This window comes from Cetorhinus maximus, chromosome 13 (genome assembly GCF_964194155.1).
Source record: "Cetorhinus maximus chromosome 13, sCetMax3.hap1.1, whole genome shotgun sequence".
NCBI lineage: Eukaryota > Metazoa > Chordata > Chondrichthyes > Lamniformes > Cetorhinidae > Cetorhinus > Cetorhinus maximus.
Genome location: NC_135891.1, coordinates 11,703,745 through 11,718,252, shown reverse-complemented (window position 1 = coordinate 11,718,252; position 14,508 = coordinate 11,703,745). Strand labels below are relative to the sequence as shown.

Here is a 14,508-nt window from a genome sequence, read left to right as displayed (position 1 = left end):
CCAAGAGATGCGAAAGTCAAGGCCATCGTGCATTTCCCAGTGCCTACGACAAAACAAGAATCTTTGAGATTTCTGGGCATGAGTGGGTTTTATTGGAAATTTTTACCAAATTTTAGCAGTGTGGTTGCTCCACTGACTGAACTATTATAAAAGAAAACAAGAAGTTTCAATGGACACAGGAGTGTCAGAAGGCATTTGACAATTTGAAAACTGTATTAACTATGACACCAGTTGTGGCAATACCCAATTACACCAAGCAATTTAAGTTGGCCATTGACGCAAGTGATATAGGCATTGGGGTCATACTGTTACAAGAAGATGACGCTGGAATTGAAAAACCGATAGGATATTTTTCACGGAAGTTGAATGTACAACAGAGAAAATATTCAACGATCGAAAAGGAGACTTTGGGTTTGGTGTTAGCGTTGCAGTATTTTGCAATTTATGTGGCAAACAATTCGTCAGAAACAATTGTTTATGCAAACCACAATCCTTTAAAGTTTCTGGACAAATTTTGAGACAGGAGTGCAAAGCTATTCAGATAGAGTTTATTACTGCAACCATTTAATCTACAGATTATACATATCGCTGGATGAGAGAATCTGATTACAGATGCTTTATCAAGAGTTTGAAGCTTAAAGGGAACAATTAGACATTTAAAAACCTGGACTCTGAACTGGAATGATTTCTGTTGATGCGATATATATATATATGTATATATATATTATGTTAATGCATGCATCTGGTGATGTAATAATGTAAGTATATAGATAAGTATAGGAGATAGTATAAGATGGGTTAATAAAAATGAAGCCATCGTTTCAAATTATGACAGTTCATTTTTCAATATGGAAGGGGATGTCAAGAAGATTTAATAGTTCTTATATTATAATTGGAATTTATTGTAAAATAGAGTAATTGTGTGTGTGTGTGAGTCTGTAGGCAGCTAGTGTGCGTGCTTTGACATAAGAAGAGAGGTTAGGTTTGAAATGTTAATTAGGGTAAGCATGGGGAAGTTTAGAAACGTAAGTGTCAAGGGAACATTTGCATTTTTAAATAATCTAGATTAGATTGTTTTCAAAAGAGGTAGTGACATGTGTCACCTAGCTAGATGAAGTTTAGAAACAGTGTGTTTATTTTTCCCAAAGATTACTGGTAAAACTTAGTGCTATGAGAGGTTTTTATTATCAGAAAGATAAAGTCCAAAGACAATGTGAAACAATGGATATTTGCATTCAAAGGGGAAAATATGTATAAAGGAGCAAAGGCTGTGTGTAAGGGTAGCATTTTAAGGTCTTACAAGTGTGGAAAAGCTTTCAGCATCCATGCGTCAAGCTGTTGTCTTCAAAGGACTGAAGTTAAGGAAGCTGACTTTGTATTCGACTTGTTCAGGGTATCATGTTTCTTTGCCTGGGTCTTTTAAAATCTATGTGTCTTGCTGTTGCCATAACGAAAGTGTAACTGGAAGTTAGATGGATTAGGGGATTTAGAAGTTATCATAGTAGTAATTTGTGGATCTATGTATGTATTTAAAATCGGTTGTCTTATTAATAAGTATTTAATCTAGTTTTGTAAAAACCTGTAAGACTTGGTGGTCTTATTACTACTGAATTCAATGCACGCATCTTGAAATTTATACAAATTGAAGATTAGTTGTGACAGTTGTTTCAAGTTTCCATCTGGGATTTGAACAGCTCAGCATTTACCATCAGCTGTGTCATAACAATGGTGTACATTGTTTCCTGAAATGTAAAAAGGGTAGGAATGGGTACTAAACATTCCCGAATACAGAAATTTTAGGGAAGGAATGAAAGGAGAAGGGCTGGCAGTATTGATTAAGGAGAATAGTACAGTACTGGAGAGAGAGGATCTGCAGGAGGAGTCAAGGACTGAATCCGTATGGTTAGAGCTTAAGAAACAATAGAGGTGCCATTACACCACTGGTTGTATCCTAGAGGCCACAAACTAGTGCGAAAGATAGAGAGCAACAAGTTTCAAAGAAACTTGCAGAGAAATTCAAAAACTACAGAGTAGTTATAAAGGGGGCATTAATGATCCTAATATAGATTGGGATAGTAATAGTGTAAATGACAGAAAGGGGGAAGAGTTTCTGAAATGTATTCAGGAAAATTTTCTGGATCAGTATGTTTCCAGCCTAATGAGGAAGGAGGCATTGGCGCTTCCTTCTGGTTCTGGCAAACGAGGTGGATCAAGTGGCAGTCGGGGAACATTTGCACAACAGTGACCATAATCTCATGAGATTTAGGTTAGACATGGAAAAGGGCAAGAGGCAATTCAGAATAAAAATATTTAAGTGGTGGTGGGCCGATTTCAGCGGGGTGAGAACGGATCTGGCCCAGATAAATTGGAATCAAAGACCGCTTAACCCAACCTGCTGCTGGTGCTCCGTAACGACTCTGCCCCTCAGTTCTCCTCAAGTCACCTTCACTGATATGCAGTGGAACAATGGGCTGCTTTTAAAGAGGAGATAGTTCTGGTGCAGTCGAGGTACACCAGGTCATTGTAGGATAGACAAAGCCAGAGCTCCCTGGATGATGGAAAGTATAGAAAGTAAGATGAAGCTGAAAAAGGGCGTGTGTGGTAGATCTCAGCTTGAGAACACAAGGATGAGCTAGGCTGAATGTAGAAAGTTCAGAGGGTTAAGTGAAAATATTAATAAGAAAATCCAAGAGAGAGTATGAGAAGAGTGGCACCTAACATAAAAGGGAACCCAAAAGTCTTCTATAGGCATATAGGTAGTAAAGAAAGGTAGTAAAAGGAGAGGTAGTGCCGACCAGGGACTAAAAAAGCAATTTACACATGGAGGCACAGGGGCATGGCTGAGGTACTAAATGAGTATTTTGCATCTGTCTACACCAAGAAGATGTTGCCAAAGCCATACTGAAAAAGGAGAAAACTGAGATGCTGGATTGACTGAAAATTGGTAAAGAAGAGGTATTAGAAAGGCTGGCTGTACTTAAAGTTGATAAAGTCACTCAGACTAGATTCCATGCGTCTGAGGATGCCGAGGGAATTAAGGGTGGAAATTGAGGAAGCACCATCAATAACCTTCCAGTCGTCCTTAGATACAGGGTGATGCTAAAGGACAGGAGAATTGCAAATATTACACCTTTGTTCAAGAAAGGGCGTAAGCACGGATTCAGCAACCACAGGCCAGTCAGCTTAACTTTGGTGGTGAGAAAGCTTTTAGAAGTGATCATTGCGGACAAAATTAAAAGTCACTTTGACAAGCGTGGATTATGTTGGGAACCAGGTTATTTGTTTACCTGTGTGTGTTAGGAATAAGCTGTAGCTTTAAGTTTAAGTTTAATTTATATTTTTTCTATTTGTGGGTTGAAAGGTGAAGCCTGAATTTTTGCTTTCATTTTAGAGTTGAGTTGGCAAGTCTGTGGGTTTTTTTCTGTATACCTGCATTTTAGTGAGGTTTTATGACCCTTGAAATGATTTGGGGAAGTTGCCTAGCAACAGGTGGCCCACAGAAACAGAGAACAGTTTGAGTTCAGTTGGTGATTATGCTCTAACATGAAGGGAGCAGCCTAGGTCTCTCTCTAGCTGACATACTAGCAGATTGCTGAGGAAAATAAGTCTAAGAATCTTAGATGAGTTGCTGTAAAGTTAAAGTAACAGTGAATGTCGAGTGAGTTCTGGATTTCAAGGGAGATGCCAAGTTGTCAGCAGTCTACTGGGAGAGGGAACTGCAGGGAGCAGGTTCTAAAGGAAAAGGAGGAAGGCCCCAAGAAGACCTTTAAGTTAAGTCAAAGGACGAGGACAGGAACCTGGAACAAGATCCTGTTCATTGAAGTTAAAGTAAGGAGCAGAGGAAAAGACTCCAAATTAAACAGAGAGAGCTACGGTGGTGGGGTGGGGGGTGGGGGGGGGGGAGGCAAAGTGGGCCTGCGAGAAGCCAGAAGATCCAAGAAAACAGCAAAAGATTGTTTCCTCCTTTCTACGGGCCTGTGAAGTGATGGTGTTCTGTTGGCACATCTGAATATCTGACAGAGAGTGCGTGGAAGGCGAAGCCTGAATGCCTGTGGCGATCCAGGGGAAAGGAACGTCGGAAGGAAAGGTTGAAACCCTGGAGGTGGATCCTTGTGGAAGATGAGCAAGTGAAAGCGCTGTTTAGGAGAAAATTCCTGAGCGAGTTCTTTGAGGGTTGAGATTGGAAACCCTTAGGAGAAAGATGGAGTTCCGTGAGACCAGTTGGCTCATGGTGTGACAAGCGTCTGGGTGGAGTTGATGAGAGATCCATAGCATCTGCTCTGGGTGTCTCTGCCTCTTGATCTTGGAGTGTGGTATGTCCAACCACAGGTTGCCTATTGGTTTACATGGGCTGTACATTTACTGTGAACATTAGAGTATAAGGTAGATTTTTTGTACCTCGTGTTATTCTTACGAACCTATATATATCTGTAAAGGTGTGGTTGTGGGTGAAGGAGTAGTGTAATGTAGTTCATCTTTTTCTTGTTTAATAAGCGTTTTATTCTTTTGTTAAAAGTACATAAGCAGACTCTGTTGAGTAGCCGCCCACCAAGTTTCTAAACAAAAATTAAAAGTTAGGATATATCAAGCCAGATTCCACCCAGGGATCTGAGTTGTCCAGTAGTTACATCAGCTGGGATCATAATAATTAATTAAGGAAAACCAGCACAGATTTGTTAAAGGCAAATGGTGTTTAAATAACTTGAATGAATTTTGTGATGAGGTAACTGAGAGAGTTTACGACGGAATTGTAGTTGATGTGGAGCATATGGTCTTCCAAAAGGCGATGGATAAAGTTCCACATAATAGGCTTATCAACAAAGCCAAAGTCCATGGAATAAAAGGGACAGCAGCAGCCTGGATATGAAATTGGCTGAGTGATAGGAAATAGAGAATAGTGATGAATGGTTGTTTTTTGGACTGGAGGATGGTATACAGTGGGGTTCCCCAGGACCACTGCTTTTCTTGATCGACATTTAGGGAGACGCGGTGGCTTTGTGGTCAATATCATTGGACCAGTAACCCAGGGAGCCAGGCTAATGGTCTGGGGAAATAGGTTCAAATCCCACCACAGCAGCTGGCGGAATTTACATTCAATTAATAAATCTGGAATTGAAAGCTAGTCTCATTGAAAGTGGTTAAAAACCCCAGCTGGTTCACTACCACACTTCATCCTTACCTGGTCTACAGAGGTGTCAGCTGTGGCTCAGTTCATAGCACCCTCGCCTTTGAATCAGAAGGTTGTGGGTTCATGTCCCACTCCTGGAAACCTAGAACTGTGAATGTACTCGAAAGAGTTACATGTGATCTGTTGATAACTCGAAAGAGTTACCTGGTCTACATGTGACTCCAGATCCACAGTAATGTGGTTGACTCTTAACTGCCCTCTGAAATGGCACAGCAAACCATTCAGTTCAAAAGGCAAATTAGGGATGGGTGACAAATGCTGGCCTTGCCAGGGCCTCCCATGTCCCATGAAAGAATAAAGGGAAAAAAATTGAAGACCTAGGCTTGGTGAGGGCACAATTACAAAATTTGCTGGTGACATCAAACTTGGCAGTAGTGTGGAGCACGAGGAACATAAGAAATAGGAGCGAGGGCAGGCCATTCAGCCTGCCCCACCATTCAATAAGATCATGGCTGATCTGCCCCAGGCTTCAGCTCCTCCAAGCCCTCCACTCCCTGATATTTCAAAAATCTATCTACCCTCCTCTTTAATAAGAGATGGACTTTAAGAGGGCGTGGACAGGTTCGTGGAACGATCGGACAAGTGGAAGATGAAATTTAATGGAGAGATGTTTTAAGTTATACATTTTGGTAAGAAGAACCAGGCAAGGAATAAAGAATACAATTCTAAAAGGGGTGCAGGAACAGAGTGACCTGGGGGTAGAAGTGCAGAAAGGGTGGCTGAAGGGTCGAGAACCAGAGGATACACGTTTAAGCCGAATGGCAAAAGAACCAAAGGCGACATGAGGAAAAACATTTTTATTCGATAAGTGTTCATGACCTGGAATGCGCTGCCTGAGAGCATGGTGGAGGCACATTCAATCATGGCCTCCTAAGAAAGGTATCGCCTAATTGTCTGGGGAGAAAATAATGTCAGGGGTTTTGGGAAAAGGCAGGAGAGTGGGACCAGCTGAGTTGCTCTGTTTGCAGAAAGCTGGCTCAGGCAGATGGACTGAATGGCCTCCTCCTGTACTGTAATCATTCTATGATTCTATGTAGCGTTTCGCTACGTAGGTGCACTACTGTTGCAGTAGATATTTCGAACCCTCAAAAGATTTTCAAAAGTGTTAAGAAGGAACTTGACAGCCGCCCAAGTTCCTTCACCTCTCCAGCTCAGTACACCTGTCCAACAAAATTCTGTCAATTTCAGCTTTGAAATTTTCAATTTTAACTCCCAGCCTCAAAAATGTTCTTGAGGGAGGGAGTTCTGGATATCCTGATTTGCCAGCTCTTGGACGATTCAGGGGTTCAGGTAGGCGTTGACGATCAGATGAGAGACAGGCCGTTCAGAGCTGATGTTGGAAAGAATCTCTTCACACAAAGGATAGTGGAAATCTGAAACACTCTCTTTCCCAAAATGCCATTGAGGCTGGGGGTTGGCGGGGGGGTGGTTTAAATTGAAAATGTTGAAACTGCACTCTGGTTAAAGGTCACAGACCTGAAACATTGACTCTGGCTGGGATTTTCCGGCCCCTTTGCGGGTGGGACTCCCCCTCCGTGGGTGAGGTAGCCCCCCACCCCAGCCAGAAGTCCATTGACTTGCGGCGGGACCGGAAGATCCCAGTGGTGGGTGGGTGCGGAAAACCCCACCATCCGTTTCAGCCTGACCGACTGAGTATTTGCACTTTGTTTATTTGATATTTCTAGCATTTTGCTTTTTTAAAATAATTCATTCACGGGATGTGGGCTTCGCTGGCCGGGCCAGCATTTATTGCCCATCCCTAGTTGCCCTATCTGTGTTGATAGATTTTTGTTTGGCAAGGGTATTGAGGTGCACAGAGCCAGAATGGATAAATGGAGTTAATTTACAGACCAGCCACCATCTAACTGAATGGTGGAACAGGCCTAAGGGGCTGAATGGCCTACTCCTGAAGAAGAGTCATATGGACTCGAAACGTTAACTCTGTCCTTCTCTCCACAGATGCTGTCAGCCCTGCTGAGTTTTTCCAGCACTTTCTGTTTTTGCTTCAGATTTCCAGCACCTGCAGTATTTTGCTTTTGGCCTACTCCCTGTTACTGTAACAAAGGTATTGCTGAAAAAAGTCATTTTGTCAAAGCTTTTCGTCTTACACCCATCAGGACAATCGCAAGAATAATAATATCAGGGGAAGCAATTCAAAAATAAAAATTTTATTTTTTGGAAATACAACTGGGAATTTTCCTGGTATCCTGCCAAATATTCCTCCCTAAACTAAGAGCTCCAGGATTTGATGGACAAAGGAAGGTGCGCGTTCATAACATGGCCAAACAGGATGATTACCAACCTGCAAACCCTTCCAACACACGGCGGTAAGAGCAGGAGAGATTCCTGGTCAGCCAAGTGATGGAAAGAAAGCTGGAGCCTCCACCATCACCATCCATAGCTCCAGACGACAACATGTGAAAGAGTATGTTGTGACAGCAACTTCGACAACAGTGTTGTCAACTTGGCACTGGTAGAGACCCCCAAAAGGAAGAGAAACCCTGGAAAAAGTGTCAAAGTCTCAACCTCCATGGGATAAAAGCCAACAATGGATGCAACCAAATAGATAAGGGACAGTTGCCCTTCCTGCCATGTCAGTCATGGCTGAGTTGATAGCACTTTTGCCTCTTAGCCTCAAGGTTCCAAGTTCCAGCAACTCCGACAACGTGAGTGAACAATAACACACCCCCACCATCTTGCTCTTTCTAATTAACTGGCCGTTTGACCTGTCCAAGAGATTATATGATTTTACTTAAATTCAAGCTGAGCTTTGAAAACAATGATTTCATCTGGTGTAAAACTTAAAACGCTGTAAATAAACAATGGGTCTCCAACATTGGCAGTGTTTTTAAATTTTAATGAACCTTGTTGCTGTTTTCTACCCAAAAAGGTATCGTCTTTCCCTCTCCTCTATTATCAGAATTATCTTAGCCTCCTCTCCATTTTAAATCTCTTTTGCAGGGTTTATAAAGAGGAACGAGTGCAAGTTCTCAATAATAATTTTTTTAAGCTCTGAAGAAGCCATATGGACTCGCAACGTTAGCTGTATTTCTCTCTCCACAGATGCTGCCAGACCTGTTGAGTTTTTCCAGCATTTTCTGTTTTTATTCCAAGTTTTTTTTTTAAATATCATGGGACAGATGCAGTGTTTGGAGGTGGAGCAATTACAGTCATCCTCCATCCCCTTCCCTCCCTCCCTCCCTCCCTCCCCACTACGTGCGCACATCCACCCCACCGTTTCCTGGGGTCAGGACAGGAGAGAGGGGCGGGGATGTCGCCACAGTGACTCAAGCTTTCACTCGTTGCGGATGGTTCCCTGTCTGGATTTGTTTTCCTTCCCCATTTTCACCCATTCTCTGTTCGCCCCTCCCCTCCTCTCCTCCCGGTGACGCAGCTGCTCAATCGGAGTGAGACCAGTTCAGTTCCTATCAGAAGGGGAAGCAGCAACCAAGGACGACAACAACGTGGAGTGAGCGAGATTGGGACAACAAACATCGCGACTCCCGTCGACATTAGCTACTTTCCATCGCTGTGCAGGCGGTGAGTATCCGATACATTTTGCATCAATGTAGCCGGAATGGAATGTTGAGGAGTGGATACATTTGAATCGGACACATGTCCCCATTCATTCCAAATGTGTCTATTTCTCCTTCGACAGCCGCTCGGGTTAGATCCTCTGGCTGCAAGAAACGAGGTAGATGGAAATAGTTCGGCTGTCAATTTAAACAAACCATGCACAGGGGAAAAAAAAATGCTAAAAGCATTTGCAGCAGTTCCCCTAGATAGATGGAACAATTAATGGGGGAGGGAAGAGGGATTTGAAGAAAAGGCAGTAATGGCTTAATTTAAGGACACGCCGAAGAGAGAGTGTTTATTTTTCTCTTGTTGGTTGATCTGTGTTCCTGGTGGGCGGGGGTTTCGCCGGGAGGGATGGAGAGAGGAATTTTTGATGACTGTTGGGTGATGAACTCCCCTCTCCTTCAATTGCGCTCGTCCGCTCTTCTCTCTCTCTCGGAAATTAACAAGAGACGGGAGGAAATCGATACCCCAGCCGGCACGAAAAGGTGCGAGGAGCCAGACAGACCTGGAGTCTTCATTGCAATGTTGTGCATGCAGATCTTGGATCTGGTTCCATCTGTTTTCAGCAGAGACGCGGCATAATTGTGTTTTCTCCTCTCTTTCCACCTTCTTTGTGACATTAGCCGAAGGGATTATCAAGGACACTGACACCTAGTGTGCACAGTTGCACTCTCCTGTACTCACTCTGTCCTGTGATCACGTAGCTTCCAAAACTCGAGGCAAGATTGAAGGCGTCGTAAATTCTAGTGCGCTTCCTCGCACCCTACAGAAGTATTAGTTCTGTATCAGAGTCCATCTCCGTCCCTTGCTCCATTTGACCTTGTCCGGAGGGGACGTTGGTGAAGGAGACCATTGTGTCCTTTGGGATGCGTCGTGATGATTAATAGTTCCCTGCGGTGTCTGGAGTTGCTCGTCCCCATTTCCTCTTGTGAGGAGCTGGCTGTTGCCCGCCAAGGATTTGTGGAGTGGGTGGGAGGGAGAATGGAGAGAGGAAGTTGCTGGGGGAAAGGGACTTTCTGAAAAAAATACCACAAAAATTGAGTGTGTTAAGAATTGCTCGAGATTGCTTATGTGGCTGTGAGGAAATGAGATGGGAATCAAGAGATCTTGGAGTGCCCAGGAATATCTCAGCTGTTGTTATTTGAGGATCATAGAATGTGTGGTATTGGTGATCAATGAGAGTGGAGGGTTCACAACCACATCTGATTCCCTGACCCCAGTAACTACACCGGACCCTTGGTGGTCCTGCATACAGCTGTCTAGGCCCTGAGCTCTGGAACTCCTCCCTAAACCTTTTCCCCCGTTCAAACCACTTGTTAAAGATTTCCAGCATCTGCTGTTTTTTGCTTTTGTCTTAAAGTCTACTGCCTTAACTAAGCTTTTGGTCATGTGTCTTAACGTCTCTTTAAATATAAGAGCAAAAATGTTGGAAACATTTAGCAGGTCATGTAGAGCATCTCGTTATGTTTGGCTTAGCATTCAATTGTGCCTAATTATGCTCCTGTGAAATGCCTTTTGGACAATTTACAATGTTAAAGGTGATGTTTAAATGCAAGTTGTTTAGGGTTAGGTGTGAGCCAATCACAATCTTCCTGCTTCAATTTTCTCTCCTCAACTTGCTGACTGACAGTGGGACTATGGTTCTATAGTAGTCACTTGGTGATTCGCCTAAACGATGAATGTTGGTTGCCTGTTTAACTAGAAAGTTCATCCCACCTGGACCTGACCTTGTTTTGTCTGCATGCACACTTATTTTTCAGTAAGGATCGCTAGACAATGATAGGAATGAAAACTGCCTGATATTCTCACTCACCCACTGTAGCCAAGAGTAGTCGCTGTCTGAAATCTGCTCATGTAGCATAAACTGGGGATTAAACCTGGAGCCTCTAGGTTTGCATAAGGCAAATATGCTCTTACACAGCTGCAGTCAAAAAGCATTTGTTAATTGAAGTTTAATTTTGTAAAATAAAAATACCTGGTAAAACTCAGCAGGTCTAATTTTGTGCTTTGAATTCCATTTCAGAGTATTGGGTAGAGGAAGACATGCTTGCAGGGGTTCCAAGGGTAAAAAGGATGGTTATTTCATTATTGCCATGGGGCAGGAATTGTCCAAGGAATCTATACTGCCTTCCCTTAAGATGTCTACTGGGTACCTTTTACTTCAGGTATTTCCAGGCTGTTTGGGAGAAGATTTATAACTACTTTTCCAATCTGGTGGTTTGCTTTTCACCCCATACTCACTGACTTACACTGACCTGGCCAAGCAATGCCTTGACTTTAAAACTCTCAATTTTGTTTTCAAATTCCTCCATGACTTCACCCCTCTTTATCTCTATAATCTCCTCCAGCCCCACAACACCCAGATATCTGTGCTGCTCTAATTCTAGCATCTTTAGCATCCCCAATTTTTAATCTCTCCACTATTGGTGGCCGTGCCTTCAGTTGCCTTGGCCCTAAGCTCTGGAATTTCCTGCCTACCCCTCTCTGCCTCGCACTCCTCCTCTAAGGCACACCTTAAAACCTACCTCTTGATCAAGTGTTCAGCATTTTGACCTAATATCTCCTCCTACGTGGCTCAGTGTTTGTTTTGTAATGCTCCTGTGAAGAGCCTAGGGACACGTGTTAAGTTAAGGGTGCTATATAAATATAAGTTGTTGTTGTGACCATGAGGTCCCAACGTAACAAGGTGGGTGGAAATGAACATTGACTACAATCTCCAGTTTATTGTTTATTGGGTCATGTGACAAGCCAAGAGATAGAGGAATCTTATTGTTATTCATAAAGGTATAATTATATAAGCGTCTAGGCATCGCTTAATTATTTCTGAATCCTTGTGTTGTTCTTTACCTTGGAGCAGCTGTTAACATTATGAAGGGGCATTTTCAGCAGATTACTGGCTCACAAGGCAGAAATTTCTGTCCCGTTGGCAGTTTCAAAAAAAGCACCGTCCATCTAAGAACACAGTCCAGTCAATTTTGTTTACTTGATTTTTGTTTAGGCAAAATGCAGTCTCGAGGCTGAGCTCAGAGGAAGTGATGCATTATAAATTCAATATTGATTCACAATCAGGCTTCGTACATCTTTAAAACGATCCAAACTCCTCCTTCTATATCACGGCCAGGGAGCAGTTCATGTTTCAGCTTTACGAGGTCCGGCTGGGTGATGGCCACAATGAGCAACACTGGCAACAAATTTAAGTGGCCTTTTTTTTTTAAAAAGACTATTTTAAGTACAACTTAAGAAAAAAAGGTAGTATGGGTTGCTCCTGTAAACTTTGCACTGAGGGGCGAGAGGACATCTGACTTTAGCCGGATAGATAATAGTGGTATGAGTCAGGAGGTCAAGTACCCAGTAGATTGTCAACTTGGCACTGGTAGAGACCCCCAAAAGGAAGAGAAACCCTGGAAAAAGTGTCAAAGTCTCAACCTCCATGGGATAAAAGTCAACAATGGATGCAACCAGATAGATAAGGGACAGTTGCCCTCCTGCCATGTCAGTCATGGCTGAGTTGATAGCACTTTTGCCTCTTAGCCTCAAGGTTCCAAGTTCAAGTCCCTCTCTGGGCTTGACAAGCAAGGCTGTCACTCCAATGCAGAACTGAGGGAGGGCTGATGGGGCCTCTGTTTAACGCCTCATCCAAAAGACGGCTCCAACTCTGGTCATGTGCCCATCCCCCATTCTCGTCACTCTGCCATCGGCTGTCGTACCTTAAGCTGTCGAGGGCCTAAGCTGTTGAATTCCCTCCCTAAACCTCTCTGCTCCTCTACTTCTCTTTCCTCCTTAAACCCTAACCCTTTGACCAGGCTTTTGGTCACCTGTCCTAATGTCACCCTTATGTGGCTTTCTGTCAGATTGTTGTGAAGTTTTACTATACTATAACGATCACAGTTAGTGGTAGATGTCTTACAAAGGCTTTCGTAACTCTGGGAGGGAAAAATCTGTCAGTGTTCCCGCTCCTGATCCATACCCAATGACTCGTGGCTTCCAGCGTGACAGTTGGGTCGTGACGGAATTGTTCTCAATTTGGGGACCTGCCAAGACCCGAGATCAAAGTTCACAAACCACAAATGGCAGAGCCATGGAACATACTAGAATTTTACCAGAGGAAGAGGTGAACAGCTTGGAGAATGGAGCAGGGAAAATATAGTTCAAAGGAAACTCTTTCCTGTCCAGATTCCAGGTGCAATGATATGGTGAAAAGGGTCAAGGGTCAGAGGTCAGCACTGTGTGTGATACCTGTGCAATGTTACTGGCCCCTCGGAGGAGCAAATTGCATCAAGTTCCCAACTGATATTAATGGTTTACCGGAACTCCTACCCTTACTTGAGAACGGAAAATAACTTGCAGACAGGCTGGGAAGGCACCATGGCTGCTGACTGTTATGTTATGATCACAGTTGAAGCAGTGCACTGTGGCAACCATCCAACTGATTACTAGAACATGGGGTTTGGGGCTTTAAACCTCGACGTGTGAAAGCTGCAGCTCTCCTTAGCTTACTTGTTATCCCTGTTACCACAAGCTATCTATGTCACAAACCCGATTACTGCCTGCTCCGTGACTTGCCTTTCTCCCAATCTGTGCACAGACCCACTTTGTGTGGAGTGGTCATCAACTCAAGGAATGCATTAACACCGAACTTGCAAACTTTACAAATGAGTACAAGGGGCAACTCATTGGTGGTAAATTTGTCACATTTTAGAAAAAGTACAAAAATAATAATCAATGGTCACTTGTTGCTTTCCTCTAGTTTTAGAAACATAGGGACAGGTGTCAGTCATTTAGCCTCTTGAGCCTGTTCTGCTCTTCATGTTCTGAGATCATGGCTGATCTGCAACCTAACTCTGTATATTCCTTTGCCCCATACCCCATAACAACTCTGGTTAACAAAAGTCTATCAATCTCAGTTTTGAAAATAACTATTAATTTAGCATCAATTGCCATTTGCAGAAGAGAGTTCCAAATATCTACCACTCTTTACATGTAGAAGTGTTTGCCAACTTAATTCCTGAAAGGTCTGGCTCGAATTTTTAGATTATGCCCCTAGTCGTAGACTCCCCAACCAGCAGAAATAGTTTTTCTCTATCTATCCTATTGATTTTCCTTAATATGTTGACAGCTTGGATCAAATCATCCAGGAAGAGTTAGTGATTGCTAATCTACAGTAACAGAAAAAAAAATTATTTGTTCATGGGATGTGTGCATTGCTGGCTAGGCCAGCATTTATTGCCCATTTCTAATTGCCCTTGTTCAGAGGGCAGTTAAGAGTCAACCACATTGCTGTGGGTCTGGAGTCACATGTAGGCCAGACTAGGTAAGGACAACAGATTTCCTTCCCTAAAGGGCATTATGACAATCGACAATAGTTTCATGGTCGCCATTAGACTTTTAATTCCAGACTTTTATTGGTTTCAAATTTCACCAACTGCCATGGTGGGGTTTGAACATGGGTTCCCAGAGCAGTACGCTAGGTCTCTGGAATATTAGTCCAGTGACAATACCACTATGCCCACCTCCCCCTTTCATTTATCCTCGGATGTACCTGAGAGCAATTAGTTTTTAGCTGACTAAAATGTGTCTCTGCAGCAGAGACTCATAGAATGGTTACAGCTTGGAAGGAGACCATTCAGCCCATCGTGTCTTTGCTGGCCCTCTGAAGGAGCAATTCACCTAGTGCCACTCCCCTCTCTTTTTCCCCTTAGCCCTGCAAATTTTCCCTTTGCAGATACAATTCCCTTTTGAAA

The 14,508-nt window shown here is 43.1% G+C and overlaps 1 protein-coding gene across 2 annotated transcripts in view; it reads left to right on the top strand.

Annotated features, from left to right (window-relative positions):
- The first annotated feature begins 8,449 nt into the window (after positions 1-8,449).
- The window catches only part of LOC144688421 (protein NDRG3-like), an 87,538-nt gene continuing 81,479 nt past the window's right edge, over positions 8,450-14,508 (top strand). For both annotated transcript variants that reach the window (XM_078554930.1, XM_078554931.1), the window contains exon 1: positions 8,450-8,728. The gene's annotated coding sequence lies outside the window, so the exon portion shown is untranslated. The remainder of the gene's footprint in view (positions 8,729-14,508) is intronic.